The 26,605-nt window shown below is 45.0% G+C and overlaps 1 protein-coding gene across 4 annotated transcripts in view; it reads right to left on the bottom strand.

Annotated features, from left to right (window-relative positions):
* The window catches only part of OSBPL10 (oxysterol binding protein like 10), a 228,543-nt gene that overhangs the window by 182,751 nt on the left and 19,187 nt on the right, over positions 1-26,605 (bottom strand). The window contains exon 1 of one of the 4 annotated variants that reach the window (XM_072651112.1): positions 21,679-21,945. The exons of the other annotated variants lie outside the window; for them this stretch is intronic. The gene's annotated coding sequence lies outside the window, so the exon portion shown is untranslated. Of the gene's footprint in view, positions 1-21,678; positions 21,946-26,605 lie in introns of those variants that run through there. 4 annotated transcript variants of the gene reach the window in all.

Raw genomic sequence — 26,605 nt, 5'->3', positions numbered from 1 at the left:
CATGATTAATAAGGCACTGGAATAACATGCTTTTAACTCAAAAATTATTCTCAGGATAATTCACAGAATTGTTCCATGCCTCCAGCCAAAACCACTTAATTTTAACATTCAATGAGCATTTCCTAAGTGCTGTGCACCAAGCCAGGGACAGAGGCAGAACAAGCCTGGCTTGCTCGCATTCTAATGCAATATGGGAAATGGTAAGCCCCCATCTCAGCCAGACTCACTCACAGGTGCCCCTGAGGTTGAAGGGTCAGAGGAATCACATGCATGTCACAGTGTCTTGAAGGCAGTCAGGGGTGATTCAAACAGATCTTGATCATCAGAGGGCTGATCAAATGGTACAGGGGAAAGGGTGGGAGAGTTACAGCCACAAGAGCTGGGCTCAAATCTCATCTCTAACACTTGCTACTGGTGGCAAGTCCTTACACAAGTAATTTCCTTCTTTTGGCCTCAGTTTCCTCAACTGTAAAACTGGGGGTGGAACCTTAGAGAAAACAACAGCTAAGGCCCTTCCCGGCTCTGATTCTTTGGAGTTATCAAATTACAGGACAAATGAGAGATTCATGCTGGAAAAAACCGTTGATGTGAGTTACCCTAACCTAGACACTTTGACATTTAAAAATAAAACAGAACCATTTACTAACTTCCTGCCATGGATTTCTCCACTCTTAGCTCCGCTGCGGTTAGCTGTGTGCACTTTTTACTCCCTCCTTCCCACCTGCCAACCACCTGCCAAATAGAAAGAGAAGCAATTTCTAGATGCCAAGGGGCTGGTCTCTGACCCCGTGCACAAAGCCTGAATGGAATGAGGAACTCAAACGGACAACCACAATCCTTAGGAAAAGCCCAGACCAGGGTTCTAATCCTAACCCTGCCCTTTGTGGAAAGATGTGGGCCAGTCACCTCTTCACTCCCGACCTCATTCCCTCACTTGTAAAAGGAAAGGGAGAACTGGATGAAATCTCCAAGGTTCCTTGCAGCTCTGGATAGGATAAAGGCTTCCAGGCCAACGCTGCCACCCAGAGAGACAAAACCAGGAGGAATCCTGCCCTCAGGAAAGACACCAGGAATCAAGAGAGAATTGGGGCAGCACAGAGGAGACATCAGGAAAGACGTCCAGCTGGGGATGGCTGAAGAGCCACTACCCAAGCAACGATGTGAGAAGGGGCTCAGGTACCAGGATCGCCAGAGGGCCAGCGTGGGCCCAGGCCTCCAGGCAGCAGAAGCATAGCACTCATTTAAAAACCACCTCCGCTGGGTCAATCGATGATGTGAAAAATCACCCACCATCGCTAAAAGTCTAGTCTGACATCTGCATAAACCAACCTGTTTTATTTCTGAAAAGCTCCACAAAAATGTGGCTGGCTACTGGGCTTTCCCTTCAGTGAACTGTGTATGCATGTCTTCCTTTTCCCACACCAGTCCTCTGAGGAGGCTCCAGCCAGGGACGTGGGCAGGCCATGAAAATGGGCAATGGACCCACTTCCTGGGGCCAAACCGGATGCCTCTGCATCCAGAAACTTCCCTGATGACTCCATTCCCAATCCTCCCACAGGAAGACCAAGGACTTATTTGGAGGCCAGGACAACCTCTCTGCATAATAAAAGCAGAACTTGTGCTGACCTTGACCCTTCCTTCCAAAGGTCTCGGGGGCATTCTCTCCCAAGGCTGATCCCTAAGCAGATGCAGAACTTTGGAGGAGATTCGCACAGAGGCCGTCACAAAGGTGGCATTTCATCGGACCAGAGGCAAGACCTTTGGCTTGGGGTGGGGAGAGCCAGGGGAGGCCAGGGGAGTCACCCCCCCCAAGAGACAAGGATCCCCCAAATTCCCGGAGGAACAGAACGCAACTACCACAGGCCAGCCCGAGCATCCTGGCCTTGGCAAGATGATTCAGAGACCAGCCAAAGGAGGAAAAGAATGGTGGCAGGTGCCTACCCCCCCACGGGCCCTCAGGGCATGCCAGGCTGTCATCAGTCCTACCACATGAGAGCCCCTCTCCTCATAATAAGCAGCAATTACACAAAGTTCTGAGTTTTATAAAGCACTTCTCATTTATTATTTCATTGGAATCTCACATCAACCGAGGGAGGCGGGGGCTATTCTTATTCTCCTTTTACAGAAGAAGAAACTGAGGCCCAGATAACAACAGGATGTGCCTAGGATCACAAGAAGATTTGAGCCCAGGTCCTCAGACTCCCGACTCCTGTCAGCGTCCCTTCCCTGTACCATGCTGGAGAGTTGGTCATCCTATTAGTTCAAGGAAAGGATGGATGGCCACCACAGGTCTCCCTGGGAGCAGTACTGAGTAAGCATTTATGAAGCACTTACTATGTGCCTGGCCCAACCACTGACCTCAAAGGAGCAGTAAGAGTTGTGTGCAGGGGTCAGGTCCTCTAGCGATGAGTGGTGCAAGTTCAGATCACCCTTCCAAGGGATGTGTTCTGGGCAGACCCACGTCTCCCCAACCCAGACAGAAATTCAATTTCTAGCATCACTCCAAGGCTCAAGATAGGGGTGCTGAGGACCCCAAGCATCGTCACTAACGTTCCCACCGTGTTCTCTAATTTCCAAAACTTTGCCTGAATTCGCTAGAGCATCATAAAAATCCTAGAAACAGGATTGTGCCCATTTTACAGATAAGTAAAGGACTCTGAGTATCCAAGGTGTGACTAGCTCTGCCACTGAGCTCATTCAGCCTCTAGAAGCACATGGTGGGGGTTGAGGTGGGGAGGTCTTAGCCTACAATTGATCTGCTCCCTTAGACCTGTCTTTGAGGGTGCAGGCCACCTGGACTGGAAGCCTTTATATCACTGCACAAAGCTTAAACAAAAAAATACTTTAATTCTGGAATTTTAGGGATAGGGGACGAGACCATTCATCGGTCTAGGGAAATCCTGGATGAGGAAACTCCCTCCACCAAAGCTAGTCACCATCCTCTCTTCAATTACAGTCTTAGAGCTGTCTGGAGTCCTGAGAAGTCAGTGGGAGAGTCAGGATTTGAACCCTGGTCTCTCTGGCTTGACCCTCCCCTTTATCCACTATGTCATACTGTTCTCTGAAATATGCAGAATGTTCTAGGGGGAAGGAAATGTGTAAAGACGGGCACACTAATGCATTCATTGTGGATACCAAACTTAGACACACGTCATACAATTTGGAGCATGTCACTTGACCCCCCCGAGACTCAGTTTCCTTATCTGTAAAATGAAGGGGCTGGGCTAGCTGGTCCTTTCCAGCTCTAAATCCGTGGTCCTATCATCTCAGTAAATTCTCCAACCCCACTTCAGTTAGACGGTGCATGCGACATTCCACATCCCTGAGTCCCCATCTCTCTACAGAAAATGAAGAAGTGTTTAATCTGATTTCCTGGACCAAGACTGGTCACAGCAACTAATCAGGACTCAGCCACCTTTCACAGTTTACATTATTGTCATCATGCGTCTCCTCCACTTTTCTCCTTCCATCAAATTCTAGTTTTTAAAATTTTATCTTCACTATGTTTTAACTTTTTACGTATGAGAATATGTCTCCATTTTGGAAATTTCTTTTGAAATATAAAGTGTCTTTTTTGGTCACCTTTGGGGCTCTCCTTGTGGCCTGCTCTCTTATTGGAATGAGGCTGATCAGACTGACAGACACCGTCTGACTCAGGATGGCAGTCAGGCTGTCGGGGAGCCCCTGATCTTGGAAGGGGTGACTGAGGGAAGCCAGCTCAAGTGGATTCCACATGCATGAGGTGCTAGCAAGAGCGTGCCCCACACGCACAGCCACCCACCATGGCTGCGGCATCATGAAGGACTTGGGGGTTCTCCCAGCAAGGACTTTCTATAAAAGAAGATGCATCTCTCCAAAGACCAAGCCCAGCTGCAGACAAAGATAAAGGCATCTCGTGGCCCTGGCTCCAAGGCCTTCCTCCTGAGGAGCCCGGGAGGAGGGTCTCTCTCTGTTAATCACCATTGGCTAGAACTTGGAAACCCAACCTGTGGAGGGCCAAGGCCCGCTGGGCTCGTTCTGCTTGGCCCCCAGAGGACAGGGCAGGAAGACAGAGACAGATGGAGGTCCGAGGTCAGGAAAACATCCCAACGCAACACGTGCTCTCAGGCTTTCTGTTGGCTCCTTCTGCCCAGGCTACCTGCCCCTGGTCAGCAATGCCAGGGCTGGCACTCTTGACCCATATAACAATAAATAATAACAAAGCCAGCATTCATGTGGCCCCGGCTATGTGTCCAGTACTGCGCTAAGTGCTTAAAAATATTAGCTCTGGAGGGGAATGTTATTATCCCCTTTTAACAGATGAGGAAACTGAGGCCCGGCAAGGTTAAATGAGTTAGCTAAAGTCACACAGGCAGCCAAGACTCAAGGTCTGCGTCCACAACCCCAAGTTAAACGTTATTCCTACCACCATCAAATCGCTATAGTGAGATTTTTGAAAAAACTTTTAAAAAATAAAACTGAGCTCTGAGTTCTCGGAAACAGTTGTTTTCCATCTGAAAATACACTAGAAATTCGGCTCACACTCCCATGGGCTGCGGCTCCTCCTCGTCTGTGCCAGGTGTCAGCATCCCAAGAACGACTTCAGGAGAGATGATTTCACTCCCCAAAGTGGCGCAGGCTCCAACTGTACCAGGCTGCCTCCCTCCTTCCAAGATGAGCTGCCTGGCTTGGGGCGCTCTGTGCCAATGCAATTACTGGGACGGAGACCTCTCCTCTGAAGACGACAGAGCTGTTACCAGAATGTTATTTCTGCCAACATCCATCTAAGAATAAATGCATGCATGTAATAAAAAGCACAATTGTCCACACCTTTCTTAGGAGAGTCTCTGCATGAGATACCATTTAAAATGTAATGATTTCCTATTGAAGCAGATCGCCCCAGTCTTTTCACCAATAATGGTATTCATCCACCCAAAGCAAAGGGGGAGAGTAAGACCTCATTAACGTCGTGAATCTAGGAGAGGACAACTTCATTATAAGGCTAGACGCCTGAACCACATATTTTTTTAAAAAGGAAATGCAGTTGAAAATAAAGGGGAAAAAATGAGCAAGCATTGAATATACACCACTACTAGCCAAGCACTTGGCTACAGGCCCTGCCCTCAAGGAGCTTACATTCCAAAGGAAGGGACAACGAGAATAAATATACAATAGCTTAACACAAGGCAGTTCAGGAGGGAGGGGCAGGGGGATAAGCCATCCCAGGCACGGTCTCCGCCAAGGAGAAGAGACAGTGTCACGGGTGAGGGCCTGAAAGGTGGCCAGTGTGGCAGGATCAGACAATCAGGAAGGGGAATCTTGCCCAATGGGTCACACAGACAGGCAAGACAAAACTGCAAAATACACATAGTATGTTATTATCTGTGGCTAGCAGAGATCCTCCGTCATAATGCATTAAAGGCCAGGTAAGAATGGTTTTCAATGAGAATATTAAATGTTAGGAAATGGACCTTCCAAAATACTTGAGGGGGAAAGGGGTCCTCACAACAACCCTGGAAGGTAGGTGCCATTATCCCCATTTTACAGATGAGGAAACTGAGGCAAACAGAGGTCAAGTGCCATGCCCAGGGTCACATAAGTAGCGTCTGAGGCAGAATTTGAACTCAGAGCTTCCTGACTCCAGACTGACGTCTATACAATTTGGCCCAAAGATTCCACTGCCAGAAATATACCTGAAAACGTTCACAGACAGAAAGAAAGGCTCCACTTACACCAAAAACATTTACAGCAACTCTCTGCATGTTAGCAAAGAACTGGAAACAAAGCAGAGGTCCAAGAACTGGAGAACGGATGAACAAGCTGAAGAACCTACAGATAACAGAACATGGCTGAGCTGAGAGGGTAGAAAGAGTTACATGAACAGATGCAAAGTGAAATCAGCAGGACCAGGAAAACAACATCAGAGACCATCCCTTCAGCAATGAAAATGGAGAGAACAATCCTGGCCCAAAAGAAAAGCCTACACCTCTGTAGAAGGGAGGGGGCCGTGGGGGGTGGCGGAGTTGTTGTTTTTTTTGATGCATTAATTGGCTTTGGCTTTTTTTCCCTTTTCTTAAAGAGTCTTTTTTATGAGGCATGGCTCCCAGGGAGAAAGGAGGAGATGTCAGGAGAAATCTAGGTGACACAGCAACATGATCAACAAAAATCTATTAAAAATCATGAAGTTAAAAGTACGAGAAGACTGACAAAGATGGCATGCAAGTTTATCTTAAGGATTAACTGGCCTGGATATACTACTAGGCCTACACCTCAAGGAAAGGACCCATATGTACAAAAATGATCTAAAGCAGCTCTTTTCATAGTGGCCAAGGTTGGAAACTCAAGGAGTGCTCCATCAATCAGGGACTGGCTGAATAAAATGATGGTACGTGATACGATGTGATGGAATACTATGACACTCTAAGAAATGAAGAAGGAGGTGGTTTCAGAGAAACCTGGGAAAACTTGCATGAACTGACTCAGAACTAGGACAGTTTCTACAATAACAACCAGTACTGCAAAGACAACTCAAAGACTTAAAAACTGATCAATGCAATGACTTCCATGATGCCAGAGAACAGACGAGGAAGCATCCGGCCCACCTCCCAACAAAGAAGTGATGAACACATTTGGGGATGTGACCAATGAAGCGATTTGTTTTCTTTGACTGACTATCTGCTACAAGACTTTTGTTTTTCAACAAGAGAAGGATCTGGGAGGCAGAGGAGATTCATTTTTATTCAATGAAAAAAGTAAAATTTAATTTAAAAAAGATTAGTGGGCCTAGCTGAGAAGTGCTTCAGGAGCTGCATTGTTTTTATATGTAAGGTACTCTACACTTTTTTTATGTTTTATGAATTTATCACATACCACAGTTCCAGAAATTTGAGAGTATTCATGGCAATAGATATAACTGCGACATCTTACAAAAATAAGATTTTTTTTTTAAAAAACTGCTCATAAATCACCAACATTCTCATTTTAGCAATGGTTATCTTTTTTTTTTTTTATTACAAAGCACACATCCTTGGAAACCTTCCAACCAGAAAGAAGCAGGCTTGGAAGCTACTGCAGCATGTCAAAAATACTCAGAAGGAAACAGCGTAATTTGTGGGGCATCGCCTTACAAAATAAACACAGAGATAAGCCAGTTTTACTATTAAAAACTGAACTGCTTTTACAAGCACAGATGTGAACTCATTCAGTCCTTCAACAGACAGAGCAGAGACACTCTACCAGACTCACTGCCGGGACCCAACGTCCTCCCGTAAAATGGAAGGCCCTCCTTGAGAGTAGGCAGGTTTGTTTCATTTTTGCCATGGCAGCCCCAGCACATGACAAATGCTTTGTAATGGACCAATGGTCCTTAGGAGACCACAAACTGCCCCAGGACTCCAGAACAGTTCCTTCCATGCTGGAGGCAGAGAAGGATGGGAAGCCTCAATTTCCTCAGCACTACTGACGAAGGAGTCATCCCAAAGACCTTCATTTTGCAGATAAACTGGACCATACCATCTACACCTCATAATTCTTTAAGATTTCATCTATGTGGATCACAGCATTATTAAGAGCTAAAAGGGACCTTGGAGGTGGTCTTCCCCTATTTTTACAGGTGAGGAAACTGAGGCCCTCGTTGCCCATTTAACCTTTCCTCAGAGTTCCAAGGTCATAGTACTTGGATATTTTAACAGGTCTGCAATCTCATGGATGTGTAAAAGACAACATTCTTTTATAGAAATGCCCACAAGAAAAATCCCTGAAACTTGCTGACCACACTTAATGCAAGTTCTCTAGCCTTAATTTGGAGGTATTGATTTTTTTTTAAACAGGCAACACATAACAAAAACATCCTGTCCATTTGGCATCCAAATACTACGGGAAGAAAAAACCACTAATTGAGGAGTTTCAGGAACTGCTAAGCCCACCAAGGTGACTTTGAAAGAGTCGAGCCGAATACCTAGTGTATGGTATGGGGCTTAGGGGGATGCTGGGACATGTACCAACTGAGAAGAAACATTCTAAAGAATGGTTCTAAAGTAGAATGCCTTCTATTTTAGCTCAGAGATCTGGTATCTCTGGGGTACACACACACACACACACACACACACACACACACACACACACACACATACACACACACACACATATACACACACACATACACACACATATACACACACACACACAGTTACATTATGTGTATACAGATACATATACACATATATGTGTGTATACATGTGTATATATACAGACATATATATGCATACATATATCTCCACACACCCTAGGAGGTAGGTGCTATTACGATGCCCACTCTATAGATAAGGAAACTGAGACAAACAGGATTAAGTGACTTGCCCAGGGTCACACAGCTAGGAAAAGTCGGAGGGCAGATTTGAACTCAGATGTTCCTGACTCAAAAGCCCAGGGCTCTAAAACTACCAAGCTGCCTCATACTGTAAGAAGATACAGGATAATTTGAGGGGAAGACAATACTAGCCAGAAGAGAAGGCCTAAAGAAATAAGAAAATGGGATACCCAAACTCTTGTTGCTAAAAGTAACTTGAAATAACTGCAAATTTAGCAGTAAAAAAAACCAAACTATACGCTAAATCTAATATAACGATCTTGGACAATTCTGGAAACATCACCATTTATGAAAACAGTCCCAAGGCACACTAAGATGTCATTAATAAATCAATTAGCCAATAATTCGCTTATAAGAAAATCCATTTAATTTGTTTTCTAAGCGATCCAAACAACTTCAGTTCTCAAAAGAAAATGGCTTAAGAAAGCCCAGCACTGGAGGCATTTCAAGTTATCCCGACCTGGAAAGGAGTTCAGTGCACTCTCATCTAATGTCCACATTTACAGATGAGGAAACTGAGGCCTCAGAGAGATCCCAGGGTCCCAGATCTGCCATGGGAAGGAAGCTCAGGCTACCAAGTTCAACTCTAATTTTACAGATCAGGAAACGGAGGCTCTCACAGATTAAGTGACTTACCCTAGATCACACCTAGGTGGTAAGATTTGAATCCAGGTCCTTGAAGTCCAAAGTCAGTGCTTTTTCCCTGTCATACTCCATTAAGAAAATAATTAAGAGAAATAAGACAGAATTTATCATAGATAAGAACTTCCCAAGTGAAACTATCCAAAGCATGTCTTTACAACAGAGCATTTTTCATCCAAGACACTGAAACAAAATTAAACAAAGAGTTTCAAAATTAAATATTCCATTTCCCAATAATGAAAATTATCTTTCCCCAAAGGTTTCCAACTTCACTCTTTCTTCTGTTACCTAATCTTCTTTCACAGACCTTTCTCTGTGGATCCTCAATCCACTCCCTTTCCCATTCCTCCCAAGGGACCTGATCAGAGGCTCCCGGAGGGCAGAGCCCTTTGGGACTTTTCCTTTGTATTCCCTGACTAGCATTTTTTAAACAATTTGGACACAGGCCTAAGAGAGTTCTTAAAGAGGAGACTCCTCTAACTAAAGCCTACCTGCACCAGTTCTGAAATTTAATTAATAAGTTAATCAATAATTTCTCCTGAAATTTAATCCAGTCAATCAATAAGCATTTATTAAGCACCTACTGCATGCCAGGCACTCTGCTAAGCATTGAGTATACAAAAAGAGGCAAAAAGCAGTCCCTGCCCTCACTCTGTGTCCAAGGCTGAACTGGAATCCTAGTCCTCGAGGACTCCGAGGCCAACTTTCTATCCATCGTGCCACGCTGACTCACACATTAGGCACTTAATAAATGCTAATCAGATCACTGGTGGGGTTCAACTTCACAGTCATATCACCTGCTGATTAAATGGCCTTGAGATATAAACCTTAATTTGGCACCAAGATCACAAGGCATTTAATAAGTGATCATTAATAATGGGTCCATAATCCAAGCCTTACCAGTCTGCTCAGTACAGGAAAACAAGCACAACCTATTTCATTGCTCTGTACCTCAGTTTCTCTATGCTGATAACATCCCATGGGTCAAAGAAGCACTTTGTAAACAATGAAGGGCTCTATCTTTTACATTGTCTGTGTGTCTTGCATCTTACATGTGCCTTGTTTTGTGTGTACACATACAAGTAGAGATCTATAGATATATGTCTTAAATCTTGTACGGAGGTCACAGTTGCTACATACCCCTCTCCCCCCACTATGCATTGCCTTTCAGGTCACCTGCAATTCTGAATCTTTGAGGCTGTGGCCTTCAGAGTCACAGCCAGAAGGCATCACCAGGTGAACATTCTTGTTTAAAAGACGGGATTTTGTCTGAAGGGGCAGCTGAAAATATTACATGACTTCCCCAAAGCAATCCAGCCTCCTCTTCAATTCTGGAGCCAACTCCCTATCGACCTAGCATGTCTGCTCCATGGCATAGAACCATCCTATGCACACCATGGTGTGGACATCCTCCCTAGGGCTCACCCCAGAGGGTCCACCCAACATGCTGGAGGTTTTCCTCAATTTCCCCCAATGTCACCTCATGAGGGTAACGGAGGAACACCTCAGCTGTCCACTGGTCATCCTTCACTCTTGGCACACAGCTGGCCCACATTCTCTTCCATCACTGAGTTCTCTGATAATGTCCCTCACACCTGTTTTTCTGAGATTCTTGTATCTTATCTGTGGCAGGTCACTGATACCTAATGGCCTTCCCACTGATTTCTGTGTAATACTCACTTTCAGTTATCTGGCTCATGTCTCACCCCTATGTAGAAATGTGGGTCTTATGGACAAGATGGGCATTTATAGGAAGGTTGGAGTCAGTAAAAGAGCTCTGAAATTTCCCAAAAGCATTCCAACCTGCTCTCCTCCGACTGTTCAGTTCTGACCCCAGCTCATGATCCCTTTAACCCAGCTCTCTAGGTTGGTGAAATAGGGGCAACAGACGTTCCCCACCGGCTTCACCACACAGATGGACGACACAAACATCTGAGGACCACAGAGCTGTTCCAGGAGGCCCTGCAATGTCTTGGGGCTTTCTACAACATGACGTTTCTGGGGGAAGCCCAGTCCTGGATGCTGGCCTGCGCTAATATCATGGCATTTTTTTCCTTCTTTTCTGGTATCTTCTCTACCAAGACACCTTGTAGAACAATCCCTTAGGAATCTCAAGACTGCATCCACCCCAGCGTGGAATTCCTTGGGGTACATCTGGTCCAATTCAGCAACACATCCCACTACTGTACGGCGCGATATCATCTCAGTGGCATTTTATATTAAAATTGCACTCTGATCCAGAGATTGTGGTTTGGGGATTGTTGAGGTTTTTTCCTGGATGAGGCAGTTCCTGGTGTCTTCCAGTCTCCTCTCTCTGTGCTGACTGCTTTTGAATAGCTGAAATTTTATACAAAATTTCAGGTAATATCTGCCTTTTTCCTTTCCTTGGTTTGTCTCCCACCAGTGGCCCATTTGAATTGGCTGGGATGAAGTTAACAATTTTGTGCAGCATCGTTTCAGTTTAATTTGACTTTTGCTCCAATAGCTGGACTGCCCCCAGACAGCTGATTCTGATACAACTCCCTGTCTATTAACAAGCCAGCTTCAATGGTTAAGAGTGTTATCTGGTGTTTGCTGTAATAATAATAACAAAGCTAACATTCACATACACTTTATTGATATCTCATTTTATCCTCAAACTAGGCTGGGAGGAAGGTGCAATTTCTTTCCCTAGTTCATTCTACAGATAAGAAAACTGAGACAGACAGAGGTGAAGTGACTTGCCCAGGGTTACACATCTAGTCAGCATCTGAGGCCAGAGTGGACCTCAGATCTTCCTGACTCCGGGTCCAGAGCTCTAACCACTGAGCCAAGTCCAAGTATCTCGTGAAACGACGTTTCTTCTAGTTGGACAGAGCTGGTTTCATCACATTCCCACATTTGCCTCTCCTGAACCTGTGAGCAATACTCGTTTCTTCTGGTCTTCTGATTAAAGTATTTTATTTCTTCCATACTATGTCAAATTGCTGGTCCTTGAACAAATATATCACATTTAAGAGTACCCATAAACACGAAATATAGATGGTCTAAAACCAAGTGATCTGTGGCACCCTCAATCCCCCTCTGTCACTGCCATATTCCTTGCTGGTTCATGGAATGCCACAGTCAAAAACGTCATTACCAGCAGCCAGCTTAAATTGGTGGATAAGCCTCTACTTAGTCTGCGTACTTATACTTAAAGTCTTGAAACCAAGCATTCATGAAAACAAAATTAGAAAAAAAATTATTTGTTCTATGAGATGTCCCTCTGGAAGAGGGAAAAGGAAAGGGAGGCAGGGAGAAATTTAGGGGATATAAAAACAAATTTTTTTAAAAATAATAACAAAAATAAAATTCATAGCTATTTAATCATGTTAGATGGCTGCTTCTTTTTTTAATCAGAGCAAATATTAACTCCTGTAAGGGAGGGGTTATTCCAGTTCTCAGCTGAATTCTCAGGGTATACCACAGCCTCCCACATTATTTATATTCCATCACATTATTGTAAAAAATATTTGCTGATGGATGACTCATCTGAAGCAAAATTAACTGATCAAAAGGGTGTTACAGACCGTTCAAAAAACAAAGGTCAGGACTGGGCTGACACTGAAGGCTGAAGCCCTCTGTAATCACGTTTGATAAGAGTTTAACACCGTAAAACAGGACTCTTGGCCGATGAAACGTTAACTCCTGGCAGCTGAAGGACAGGAATTTGAAAGTGAGGTGTTAAGAGTTCCTACCCAATGAAAACCCAGTGGAAAGGTTAATAATAATTATTATTTCCAAGGCAGCAGGAAGGCATTTTCCAAAAGACAGACAAGTCTCGTAAGAAGCATCAATCGTGTAAAGCGAGGCGTGCTGTGCCTAGGCTGACACTAGCATACTTGCAGAGAGACTGAATACATAAGAGATGGGCAGGGGGTAAGCGGGGAGGGAGAGTCCAAATCCCGCTGCTCCCTCTCTAGTCAACCTGGGCCACTTCACTCGCCCTCTCTGGGACTAATTTCCTCTTCAGTAAAATGTGAGATTCGGACTAGATCTTGAAGGTTCTGTTCCAGCTCCAAATCTATGGCACTATACAGAAAGAACCACAGTTAATAAGGATTACGGGAAAAGATCTGATGGGAGAGGGTGGGGTGGGAAGTGAGGGCACAGGAAATACATCTCAGAACTATGGTTCCAGGCACAATAAGTAACAAGAAAATGGATTCTTGGGAGGAAAAAGAAAATAAATTATTAAAGAAAAAAAAAACCTAAGTCAATGGAGACTTTTGGAAATTCAAATAAGACAAGTTAATCTTAGCAATTATCATAGGACACAGAACTGTGATGGATGTTTCAAAACAAAAACAAAAACAACACAGCATTTGGTCAAATGTGTCATTGCTTTCTATCCCCACAAAATTCTTGGGTGTGAAAACTCCTTTCCCCAATGAGACGCCCTTCTCTGACTGACTTCCGGACTTGCCCACGGCCACATACAACCAGGACATGTCAGCAGCCAGATTTGGACCTGCCCCTTCTGGACTTCAAACCGAGCTCTCTCCACTGGACTATGTTCTATGGAGAAATGGAGTCAGGTTCTAAATTCTGGCCAAACTTGGATCTTTCATTTCGTTTGAAGTCACATGGTTGATAAAAAGAAAAAAAAATTCTCCTTTCCCAGTATACGTTCACCTAGTCTGGAAATTGGTTTCACTCCTTTCCTGGGTGCCAGTCTTTCTCAGCTCCACCATCTTCATGTCTAAAGTCCCTTCCTCCATAACACTATTCCAGGGCAGCCTTTCCACCATCCCCACTGGAAGGGTTTCTCCATATTCACCTTCTCTGGCTGTCTCGGTTTCCCTTTCACTACCCTTCTCCCAATACAACCCATCTGGGTTCAGCCAAAATGGTTCTTGTTAAGTCTTTGCTGCTTCTCTTATACTCAGTGTACTCCAGACACAACCTCTATTTCTAGCCTCATTCTACATCCCTTCTTTTCCCAATCAATCAATAAATACATACTAAGCTCCTAGTGCATGCCAAGGACTGCGATACGAGGTAAAAGACAGCACCTGCCCACAAGCGCTTACCATCTCATTCTCCCCACTCAGTGATCTAGCACACGCTGCTCCATTTCATTTCCCACCTCCCTGCCTATGCATTTACCATGCCTTTCCTCTGCCTCACTCAATCTCTCTCTTCCTTCAAGACACAGCTCACACTCCATCAGCCTTCTCCTTATCCCCACTCCAACCCCCTTGTTAGTGAATAGCCTTGCATCAGTTCTTTATTCTTCCCCACAGACATGCTGAGCTGGAGACATCTAACAAGACAAGAGGAAACTCCTAAGAATGCACACACACGTGATTCGTGGGCTATCACAAATCTTAGAGATAATCTGGTCAGGATTCAAAGGCAGATCCTCCGTCTCCAAATTCACTGCTATTTCCACTAGACTGCTCTTACACACACACACACACACACACACACACACACACACACACACACAGATATATACATATGGTTGTGTACATGTATGTATATCTATATTACACACCCACATACATACAGATGTATGTGTATAATTATTATTATTATGGAGGGGAACAGAGGCTAGAAATACCAATGGAATAGATGACCCAGGGTCCAGGTGTTTAACACATACTTGTTAACCTGCCTGCCACCTACTAGAGGCCTTAAGGCAAAGCAGGACAGCCTCGAAGGGCCCTTTCAGCTCTGAGATTCAGTGACATGAAGCCTGCATAAAAACATTTTATTTTTCAATCAGCTAATGGCTTTGGAGACACTTCAGGAAAATGTGTTAAAACTTATCTCCACTAACTGGTATCTGCAAAGCTGCATCCATTATTAACTTTAAGGACAAGACACAGCTTCCCACAATTAAGTTTCTGATAAATCCCAATTAAAATTTTATCTAATCAGAAAATGAGAAAGGTTCTTGCAGAGCAATTGCTTTTAAATGCTAAGACAGCATGGGGTAGTGGCTGGAACACTGGACTTGGAGTCAGAAGAAGCTGGGGGCAGATGTCACTTCAGACACTTCCCAATGGCATAGCCCTGGGCAAGTCCTTTTAACTTCTGCATCCTAGGCCCTGTGTGTAAAATGGAAGTGCTGGACTCAAAGGTCTCTAACACCCCTTCCTTCTATTTCTAAATCTGTTATCCCAAGTCATTTAACTCCCCTGTGTTCCTGTTTTCTCATCTGTGAAATGGTGGGGGATTCAATGACCTCTAATCCCCCTATACCAACTCTAAATCTAGGACCCACCACAAACCTTCTGTGCTTTTTAATGCCCCTACAAAGAGGAAGCATTATACCATGGGAAGTAAGAACACTTTAACACGCCTAAGGTCTTTGCTTTTAACTGTCTCGACAGAGAAGATCTAAAGAACCTGACCTCCTGAATGCCAACATAGGACCAACAGTACTGTTGTCCATGACCCTCTTCCCCTGAGGCTTCACCCTGGCATAGAGCTAACTCTGGACCCTGGCAGGTCTTATGTCAAGCCAAATGGTATTCAAGAAAGGATGGCAGAAGGGCTTGTATGTAGGTAGGTCTGCTGGCCCTGGATGAGCCTGTCCTAGGCCTGAGAAGGCTCATCTTCCAGGTGTGCTCCAGCTGTTGGACTCCTCAGTCACAGGCCCTCTCAAAGCCCATTTGCCACCTCCCAGGGAGATCCAGCTGGCCTCAGTGCAGAGAAGGCCCAATCCAACCAAACACCAGATGCGTCATGCTCCAAAGGCCATGCTTTTCAGACTGCCCCCAAACTGGCTCTCCTCAGACAAACTAAACACGGTTTTTGTTCTTCCCGAAATATGTTCTTTCAGAGATCCATGTTTGCAGAACAGAACTCACAGAGGGAGGGGAAGATAAACATTGTCTCATGCCCAATACCTTAATAAATGCCTAGACACAGAGGACCAGGCTGGATTGAAATCTGGTAAAAAGAGAAAGAGAAAATAAACAAACACATTTTGCTAATCCCTGCTTCATGCCCAAGAACCAAAGGAAAGTCAGAGGAATGTGGAAATCACCTTGGATAAATAAGGAAATCTGGGGAAGGCAGCTGAGCAAAGACTCCAGTGAATAGGAAAACAGCCTCTTCTCCGGCTTCCTTCATGACTGGCTGGGCTTGGCCAGGGAGCCCTCTCTGCACCCGGGGCAGCCACAGAGCTGACAATGATGAGGAAAGAGACCGAGCTTCCAAGGAAGGCATCGTGTCTAGACATCCCAGCTCCCCAGGAGACTCATTTGGCCGCCTGCCTCCCACGCTGACCTGACCTCTTCCTTCCCATCAGGAGCTGCAGGCAGACTGCTCAGAAGTGACCGTAAAGAAAGCGACAACGGATGCCCAGAGCCTGTCACAGGCCACCATCTCAGTGCATACCATCCATCCATCCTCGCAAACGTTAAGAAAATGGAGCTATGTTTTATGGCAAGTATTGGGGGCCATGGGTCTCTAGAAGCCCCTGTGTAGCAGCAAGCACCCTAACACATGCAGGATGGCCTGCTGGCACAGGTTCGCAACTTTGGAGGGATCAACAACCTTCTTTAATCACATATACCAACAAGGAAAATACAAACAGAGAAATAAAGACCAAGAAGCAGGGCTTCTAACTGTCTGACCATAAGCAATACATACGTTACTGATCAACAGACAGATCCAACTGCATGACCATTACATACATACATACGCACATATGTACATAGTTACCAGAGAGAGAAACACCAGCATCTGGGTTTTCAAAGCTGGGAAGCTCCTTGGCTGCTACCCAGAGTCTCATCTGGCACAGGAACCTTCTTCCAAACAGTGAGCCCCAAAGCAAAACCTCACCTCAGAGTATATATACATATACACTTTTCAGAGCCAGAGGGCATCGTCACCCAGCGTCTCACTGACAATTAGCAAAAGGCGTGGGCCTTCCTGCAAAACAAGCCTTGAATCAAGCAATTCTCATTAACGTTACACCCTGTCAATCTCCAAATGGGGCACTGGAAAACAGGAATGATTTCTGGTCATTAATGGCATTAACATCAATTGGTGGCATTGATGTGATTCATATAATAACCTCACAAAGAAGGAAAAGTGCGGCTATCCCAATTTTACAGATGAAAAGACTAAGTCTCGGAGAGGTTAAGAAAACTTTATTCATAGCCACGTCGTGATTAAGGAAGTGACAGAGAAAAAGTGGAAGCTGTTTCTTAGGATCATGGCTTCAGAGCTGAAGGGACCCTTGAGGGGCCTCCTGTCCAGGGCTATGTTCTGACAAGTGAGGAAACTGAGGCCGTGGCAGAGGCAAGCTTCAAACCAATGCTGTCCCATCTGCCTCCACGCCTCCTACGCCGCGATATTTCTCCAAAATGCTGAGCCGTCCACAGGCTTTCACACATTTCGGAGTTATTCTTTCCCGCTCTGTCCTCCTCACGCCTCTTAGCTAAGAAAGCTGAATTTATAGATTTGAATTTCAAGTGACAATGGTCACAGGACAAGACCTTTCCAAGAGGCTCCCACCTGCTGCCAGTGAAATATCTAAGCGCATTCTTCGGTCTGGGGTCTTATTACTGCTTAAAGAGCTAACATCTGAAACTTGGAGAAACAAAGGCGGCGATGTGCCAAAAAAGAGTAACTTCCCAAAGTTATTCCCATGATGTTACTAACGTTATACAGGGAAGGAGTTAACAAGCATTTATTAAGCACCTACTATGTGCCCTTTGATAAATATCTCATTTGATCTGCACAATAACCCCCCCCAGAAGGTAGGTGCTCTTATTATTCCCATTTTACAGTTGAGGAAACTGAGGCAGATGGGATAGGGGACTAGTCTAGGGTCACATAGCCAGTAACTATCTGAGCCTGGATTTGACCTCGAGTCCGCCTGACTCCAGGCCCAGCTCTCCATCCACTATGTACCTATACAAGACTCCTTAAGGGGTCCCTAAGTTGTCATGACTTACTAACCCTACTCTACTGAATGCTCAGAAACTTAAGAAAGCAGCCAGAGGCCTCCCACATCACAAAGTGGATATGAACTCTATTCAGGCGAGAGCTGGGTTTTTTTTTTGGTCGCTAACCTAAATATCCAAACAGACGCCATGTCCTAAATCCAGTCACATTAGTCCCAGATTTACATGAACAGATGTCACAGGACATATTGTGGACATGAGGAGGAGAGGATTTAAATAAAGACACTTATTTACTGTGATATCTGCAGAGACCTGGATCATTTCAGCACAGATTCTCCCTCCCCCAGGGCACACTGCTCTATTTTTTTCCCTCATTCCTCACTGATACCTTTCGGTCCTATGCAATGCAATTCTGTACACACCCTTCCAAAAAGCATCCCTAGAGAATTTAAGCTATATGCAAGGAAACTTTTTTTGAGGGGGTTGAGGGGGAGGCAAGAGGGTCTAGGTGACTTGCTCAGGGTCACACAGCTTATAAGTGTCTGAGACTGGATTTGAACTCAGGTCCTCCTGACTCCAGAGCTGGTACTTTATCCATGGCACCACCTAGCTGCCCTGAGAGGGACCCATTCTTAATGTTTCAGGGAACATTAAGGCAGTACTCGGCTGTAATGATCCAGAATCAGAAAGATATAGGTTCTAATCTTGTCTCGGCAACGAACTGGCCATGTGACCTAGGCAAACTTGAATTCAAACCCTGCCCCAGACACTTACTCATCTGTAAAACTGAGTATAATAATACACTGCACCAAACTCACAGAGCTGTTATGAAGACCCAGCAAGATGATATATGGAAAGGCAGTTTGCAAACCTCAAATACATAACTGCACCTCCTCTCTGAGCCTGTTTCCTCATTTGTAAATAGGCATAAATTCAGAAAGCAGTCCAGCACAGTAGATGAAAGCAGCTGCCTTGGAATCAGGAAAGCCTGGATCTCAAGTCCAGCATATACTGGCTGGACAAGTGTGACCCTGGACAAGTGACTTGACCACTCAGTCCTCCTTCCAATCAATGCTCTCAGATTATGAGTTGGGAAATCTGCATTGGTGGATGGGATGTTAGAGGATCATGGGCTCAGCACTGGAAAGGATCTTAGAGGTTACCAAGTGCAACACCCTCATCTGACAGATAAGGAAACTGAGGCACGGAGAGGGAGTTGCCTAGGAACATGTAACAGCACATACATATCAAGGGCCAGATTTGAACCCAGGTCTTCCTGATTCCCACGTTCAGTATCCTGTCCACTGTGACATGCTACCTCTCAGGAGTTCCCTAAACTAAGGAAATCATTGATTAAGATATGAATGAATGAATAAATGAATGAATGATGTGCACATATATGTATATGAAGATATACAGCTATAGATCTGAATGAATGAATTGTAAGAGATGCAAGTATAGATCTATGTAAGCTCAAATGAGATAATGTATATAAATTATAAGAATAAATATTATACCGTAAATAACAATAGCTAACATTTATATAGCCCTGTAAGGCTGATAAAGCGTTTTACAAATAGGATCTCACATCAACCCTGGGAAGGAGGTACTATTATGATCCCGACTGTATAGAGGAGGAAACTGAGGCAGAGTGAGTTGAAGCAACTCTCCCTGGGTGACCGAGGTGCTTACAAGCCAGAAGCTGGACTAGAAGCCTCCTGGTCTGCCCAGTCCCATGTCTGGTGGTCCCCACTCTGGGCCCACCCTGATGCCTCTGCACTGCAGGCTCGTCCCACCCACCTCCTTTCCCAATCACGCAGCTTTCAGATGACACCTACTCTATACCTCCTCAAGTTCTCACAGCTGCTGCTGCTGTGACAAACTCACACCCACCAGACCCCTCTGAGTCACCTGCGGTTGGGATTCTCCAGATGATGGGAAGGTTCCAAAATTCACAACCATGCAGAATATCACTGGGCGAGTCAGATCCCAGGACCCAAACCTAGAGCCAGAGGTGACCTCAGTCTGTCCTGTGCAATATCCTTATTTTACCAATGAGGACATTGAGGACCAGGAGGTTAAGGGACGTCATCATAGGAACAAAAATTCAGAGCTGGGACCATCACAGGCCATCTCACTCAACCTCCTTATTTTACAGATCAGGAAACTGAGGCCCAGGACTGGGAATGCGGGAGGGTGGGAGGGTAACATGCCCAGAGTCTGATAGGGGTGGATGAGGATGTTAAAAAGATGACAGTTGTGTATCGGACAGCAGCAACAAAGGTGCTAGGTCACCTCCTGAGGGTGATCCAGTCGGCTCACCTCCTCTGGTTCAAACCTAGGTCCAGCTGTTCATCTGCCATGCTCATCCAAGACAGATAGACAAATGGGATGTCCATCCTGCCTGGCATGGCATGCTACAACCACTTGATAAAAGGGGAAGGAAGGGAGGAAGGGAGGGAGGGATGGAGGGAGACTTTCCCCAAAAAACATAACTAGGGAATAGTGGAAGAAAAAGCCACCATCCACAGCCTCCTGCTACCTCATCCTGGCCCAGGCTGTCTGGCCATAAACCCAACAAAGTACGGTCCAGCTGTGCCCCAGGACTGTAATTGATGAGCCGGTCCAAAACCTTTAGAATGGTGTGAGACAAGCTTGAATAGTTATTTGTGGGTGTCAGGAGAAAGGAGAGGCTCCAAAGTGTCTCCAGGACCCAAGCTAACTGACCAATTACTGCTTCCCACGTCCCAGCAAGCATCATGTCCCTTCTCCAGAGTAGTGTAAGCTAGGACCGAAAGATTTCAAGAGTTTAGGGTTGGATGGGACCTTCGAGGTCACCCAGTCAAACCCCTCACTGATGGCAGAGCAAACTGCCCAGAGACATCACATGAGTAAACTCACACAGCTAGTGAAGGTCTAGAAACTAGGTCTCTTGAATACAAGATTGAAGCTCTTTTCCATTTTAAAAAAAGTCAGATTTCAAATCTGAACCTAAGGCAGGTCACTCACTAGAGTAATTTAGTTTCTTCATCTGTAAAGGGGGCAGATGAGGAGCTGAGTAGGACCTATGGGTGGTCAAAGTGTCTACAAGGGCAATCTGGGGGACCCTGACCAAGGATCTACCTGACAAGGGCCAGTCACAGTGCCTGAAACCTCCATCATCTGAGTCACCCTTTTAAGGCATCATGTCTCCAAAAGGTACCTATTAAAATGCACATGAATCATGAATCGGAATGCTGCATACCCCTTGGTGGGGGGCAGGGGAAAGGGGTTGTTTTGTCTGTTGGCTTTACTTAACTGTTTTTCTTAGGAGGGGAAGATCCAACAGAAAAGAGAGGGGAGGGTGCAGGGAGCTGGGTACAGATAAGAACCATGATGGATAAAAAAGCCCAATGCTTCAACACCATGTAGAATAAAAACGAAAGGTAAATCAAAGGGTACAAGATTGGCACTGGTAAATGCATCTGACGGTTGAGAAGATGAAAGAGACATTTTGACATGAGGCTGGGTCAGGAAAAGTCTAGAGAAATGGTTCTAAACCATCTTGGAGACAGGGACCCCACACAAACCCCTTCTCAGAATCAGGTTTTTAAATGCATAAAATAAGCTACGTTGGATTACAAAGGAAACTAGAATGAAATACAATTTTTTTTTCAAGTTCACCAGCCCCAAGTCCAGAGCAATGGATCTTTCTGGGAAGGTAGTCAGTCAAGATGGCAGCACAGTAAGGGGTCAACAAGGATGTGGGCACATGGAAAAGGGAAAGGGCCTGGGTTCAAAACCAGCTAGGACACTTACCACCTGTGGGACCTTGGGCCAGTCACTTCTTTACCTCCCTGGGCCTCCGTTTTCCCACCTGTAAAATAAGGGTGCTGGACTAGGATGTTTCCAGAATCCCTGCCACCTCCAAAGTCACAAAATCATCCCAATTCACCCTCCCAGCTAGGGTGGTGCCTGAAGGTGAAACAGCGCCCCCAGGAGGGGCAGCATGACAGGATATTCCTCATTATTGTTGTGGGAGAGGTTGACATTTACACAGCCCAGAATGGAAGGAGCATTGGTTCTGGAGCGGGAGGTCCTGGGTTCTAATTCCACCTATGACACTTGTGACCTGCAGGACTCTGAGCCCAAACCCCCTCTCCATGCCTCAAGTCTTCTCTTCTATAAAATGCAGGGTTTGGGGTGGATGATCTCCAGCCTCCAGCCTGGTACTAAATCTAGGTTCCTGTGTCCTCAGTGAAAGTGTCTGAGCAAAAAGGATTCCTTAACCGCCCATTTTTCCACCTCCTACAGACCCATTTTATCATAGCCTTTAAAAAACCCAGGTGGCAGCCCCTCTGCTCCCAGCCTCCTCAGCCTTTGGGGAGGCCCCCTTCCTCCCAGGGTTCACAGGGCCTTTGATGCACACTGGATAACATGTCGCGTTTTACCGTGCAGGTCTCTTCATGTGCTTGCAAAAGCCTAGGAGGCCATGAAGCAGCTCGAATTCTCCACAAAGAACCTTTTGGCTCTTCCCTCCAAAGACTGAGTAAGAAACCCAAGACCCAGGGTGGGACGAGAGAGAAGAGACAAGGCTCAGTGCCATGGTGGGTGGACTCCCACGCTCAGCCTCACCTCCAAACAGCTGCCAAATGTCGTTTCCTAGCTCTCACCCACACCCTTCTCTCTACTTACCTGGGCACCCCACCCCACCCCCACAGGACCTCAGCACTTTTCTCCTCTCTCTCTGTCATACACACGCCAGAGCATGACCTCCTAAAGGGTGGGGACATTGCTTTTGCCACTGGAGCCTAGCACAGGGCCTGGCACATATGGCTACAACCTCCTAGTTAGTCTCCTCGGTTCTCAGCTCCAACCTGTCCTCCAGGGATGCCAAGTCCACCCTCCCAGACCACAGGTCTGACCAAGCATTCAGGTACATAAGAACATGACGGACCTGGTCCTGAAATGTGTGTAAATTCTTTTCTGATGATTCCACACTGACATACAGGAAGATTTCCTATAATTTTGTGTAAAGTAGTGAATCTCTGTGAAAAGTGATAAAAATCACCCCTGTAATCTACCAGGTTTGTGGATTCGCTTTTCTCTCAGGCAAAGTAGATCATATATGAAGGCAGTGCTGCCCAGCTTGCCAGACTTGAGAAACAGGGAAGTCCTGGGTTCACAACCTGCCTCTAACAGTAGAAAAGTGTTATATGCAGGAGTGGGGAACCTTTGGCCTCAAGGCCACATATGGCCCTCTGGGTCCTCAAGTGCAGCCCTTTCACTGAATCTAAACTTCACTGAACAAAACCCCTTAATAAAAGGATTTGTTTTGTAAAACTTGGAATCAAAGGTCACACTCAAGGACCTAGAAGGTCACCCTTGGCCTTGAGGCTGTAGGTTCCCTACCCCTGGAGAGAAGGCAGGGTAGTGGACTTAGAGTGAGGAAGACCCGAGTTCAACTCTAGCATCAGAGCTTGGGCAAGCCTCAGTTTCTTCACCTGTAAAACGGGAATCACAATAGCATGTACTCCCCAGAGCCGCTGTGGTAAAATAAAACAAGAACTGTAGAACACTTGCCACATGCTTCTTTCTTTGAAGCCGTGCCTAATTCTCCTTGGTGGGACAGCATGACAACTGCCCCTAATTTCTCATAGCAAGGGACATCCAGGAAGGCGACAGAATAAGAGATTCCACAGAAAAGTAAATTTGACAGGGCAGATGAGGCTGAATGATGGAAAACCGGCCAGTCTATTTCAAAAGAAACAGGTACCAGAACCACCAAAAATTGAGAGTGCCCAAAAGAACCCAAAATTCCAATCACCCAAACACATCAGAGGAAAAAAATACACCAAGCGGTCAAAAGGAAATTGCTATTTATCAAGAAACATCAATTCAGGTTTTCCAAGATTTTTCCACAAGAATGAAAAGTAACAGAAAAGCCTGGAACTTACATAACAGTGAGAAACACTGGCCACAACCTAGAATGAACCTCCCAGCAAAGTTTATTTTGAAAACAACAGGTGATTATTTAAAAAACAAAATTTCTTCCATGATTTCTTGGGGGAAAGCCTCCCTATGGAACTGTTTTGGCTTCATGAAACAAGACTTCAAGCTAGAACGAGGTCAATCCTTTCCAAAACCCACAAGGGGTGACAGGAAAGACTTGGAAATGAGGAAAGGAGAGAAAAGGGAGATATAAAGACATTTTAAACCTCTGGAACAGGCCTGTAAAAAAAAATTACGAAAAATTAAGTACAAGAAAAGACTAGATGCTTTACAACTGTGATTAACTATCGGTTTCTCTATTCCTAAAAATTCAGAAAATACAGTTATTTTCTGGATTTATATAACTATAGTCATCTATTAAAAATCACTCACTGATTAATCCAAATACCTTGGAGGGAAAAAAGGCAACAGAATAGCAAAATGAACCAAAAACAAGAGAAAGAGGTCCGAGAAAGGAAAGAATCAAACAATCCCAGAATAAAATTCCTATCTTTAACAAGGTGACTAAGGTGTGGGGAAGGGGAGCAGAAGGAAACGAGATATTAGTAAAAACTAGGAAGAGTTCATCTTGGGGGAGTGATTGTTAAAATGTGGAAGAACATTAGAACAAAGATGGGGAAGTGCTGACAAAGGAAACCATTTAACACAGAATGGTAAAAGATAAATCTAATTTAGCAAATTTAATGGTGACCCTCCCATCTTTAAAAGTTACAGAATTCATTAAAAAAAAAATCCCAAGTTAATTTTCATACCAAGTATGAAGGAATTCTTGTGGCGTTAGAAAAACTAGGAGTATAATAAATCAGATTAATAACAAAAAGAACTGAAAGAAAAAGGAGGGAGAAAAGAAGGAAGGAGAAAGAAAGGAGCCAGGAGAGAGGAAAGGAGCAAGGAAGGAAGAAGGGAAGGAAGGAAAGAAGTTAAGAGAGGAAAGAAATTAGATTTTAGCAAAAAAACAGGTTAAAAATCTATTTGCAAATGACGTTCTATTTAGAAAATTCCAGAGACAAATGGATTACCTCAATCCTTTGGTAGGATGCGGGATAAACTCACAAAAAGAATCCACATTTTTTATAGATCAATAAGAGAAACCAATAGAGAAATAGCATTTACGATAATAACAAGGAGTATCGGGGGTGGGCAGTGGCCTACCCAGAATCACAAGAGATCAATACAGAACGACTAGAAAACAATTTTGAGCCAAGTAAAGACCTGAATGATTGGCGGGCTGATTTAGCTAAAAATGAGAGTAAAGATGTCCATAGCACCAGACTAATTTGTAGATTTAACGCTTTATCAGTCCAAACACCAACTGGCTCTTTTGTAAAAGGAGAAGAGCGTTTTTTAAAGAGTGGCCACCCCCAGAGGCCACTGGGCCCCGCCAGGTGAAGCCACCTGCCAGAGGCCGCAGAAAGGTGAGGGGCAAGCCAGGATTCTGAGCCAGGAGCCCTGTCTTCACTGCCAGCCCAAGGCTTGAGGCACACAGTCGTCCCCCAGGTCAGAGGCTTATCTCCTCCCTGTGACATTAAGGTTCTAATTGTCCTACGTATCTCTAAAGCATCCCCTGCCCAAGTGATCTCCCTAAAGCTCGTCTCATAATGCTACTTCCCCTACCCAAGAAGTTCCAAGGCTCCCTCAAGGATAAAATAAACCTCCTCTGGCATCCAAAAGCCCTTCGCAGTCAGGTGTCTGGTCCCTACCTTAGGACACCTTCCTTCTATCTACACTCTATACATGCCCACGTGACTGGACTCACTGCTGGCTATTTAAGACATTCCAATCCTTGTCAAATGTACAGTGCTTAGCACAGAATCTGGCACTTAGTAGGTGCCTAATAAATGCTTATTTCCCTCTTCCCTCAGTCCCCTTTACACAAGCCATTGTCATACTAAGTATGCCCCAGCCCTCCTCATCCCTACTGTCCTTCAACACGCAGCTCAATACTTAACAGATACTACAACATGTCCATGTCACCAACCTGTGCTAGCCTCCTTCGCCTGGAAATCACTAGGTATCTAATGTACAAACAACATTGTCTTCCCCCTGCTCCATTTAGAATATAAGCTAAAGAGCAGGGATCAGTTTTTCATTCCTCTCTCTGCTTCTCTGGAACCTGACACACCACAGGCACCTAATAAGTGATTGTTTTATGAATGACCAGCCCCAAAAAGGAGTCACAAGTGGCTCAGTGTAAGGAAGAGGTCTCTAGTAGTGCCCAAAGCATAAACAGGCTAATGACCCAGAACACCAGACCTAGCATCAAGAAGACCTGAGTTCTAGTACTGCCTCCAGTGTCTGCCAGGGCAAATCACTTACACCTCATCTAGAAAGTGGTGAAAGGAACAGCACCCACCTCCCAGGATTTGGCTGGGTTAGATGTACAGAGAGTACTCACAATCAGAGAAAATTGGGAATGAGAGACCCAGAAGGGCACAGAAGGCAACATCCAAGAAAGGAGGTAAAAATAAAATCCAAAGTCTTAAGTATTGAAATTCAAATGCACAAAGTACAAGAAATTAGCAAACTTAAGCCATGATGCTAAGATGGATGAAGCAAACCTGACTTCACAGGTAACACTGAGGTTTAAAAGGATGAGCCCCAGAATGGAATATGGCTCTGAAAGGATTTGTCTTCTTCAAAAAACCAAGTCCAAAAAAAGAAACCAAACTAAGACAAACCTAAGGGTGGAGAGCGGCATGATGTATTAAGAAAGCATTCATAAATGCTGAAATCC

This window comes from Notamacropus eugenii, chromosome 3 (genome assembly GCF_028372415.1).
Source record: "Notamacropus eugenii isolate mMacEug1 chromosome 3, mMacEug1.pri_v2, whole genome shotgun sequence".
NCBI classification, from domain to species: domain Eukaryota; kingdom Metazoa; phylum Chordata; class Mammalia; order Diprotodontia; family Macropodidae; genus Notamacropus; species Notamacropus eugenii.
The sequence above is the reverse complement of the archived record's forward strand: the minus strand, read 5'-3'. Positions and strand labels throughout refer to the sequence as shown.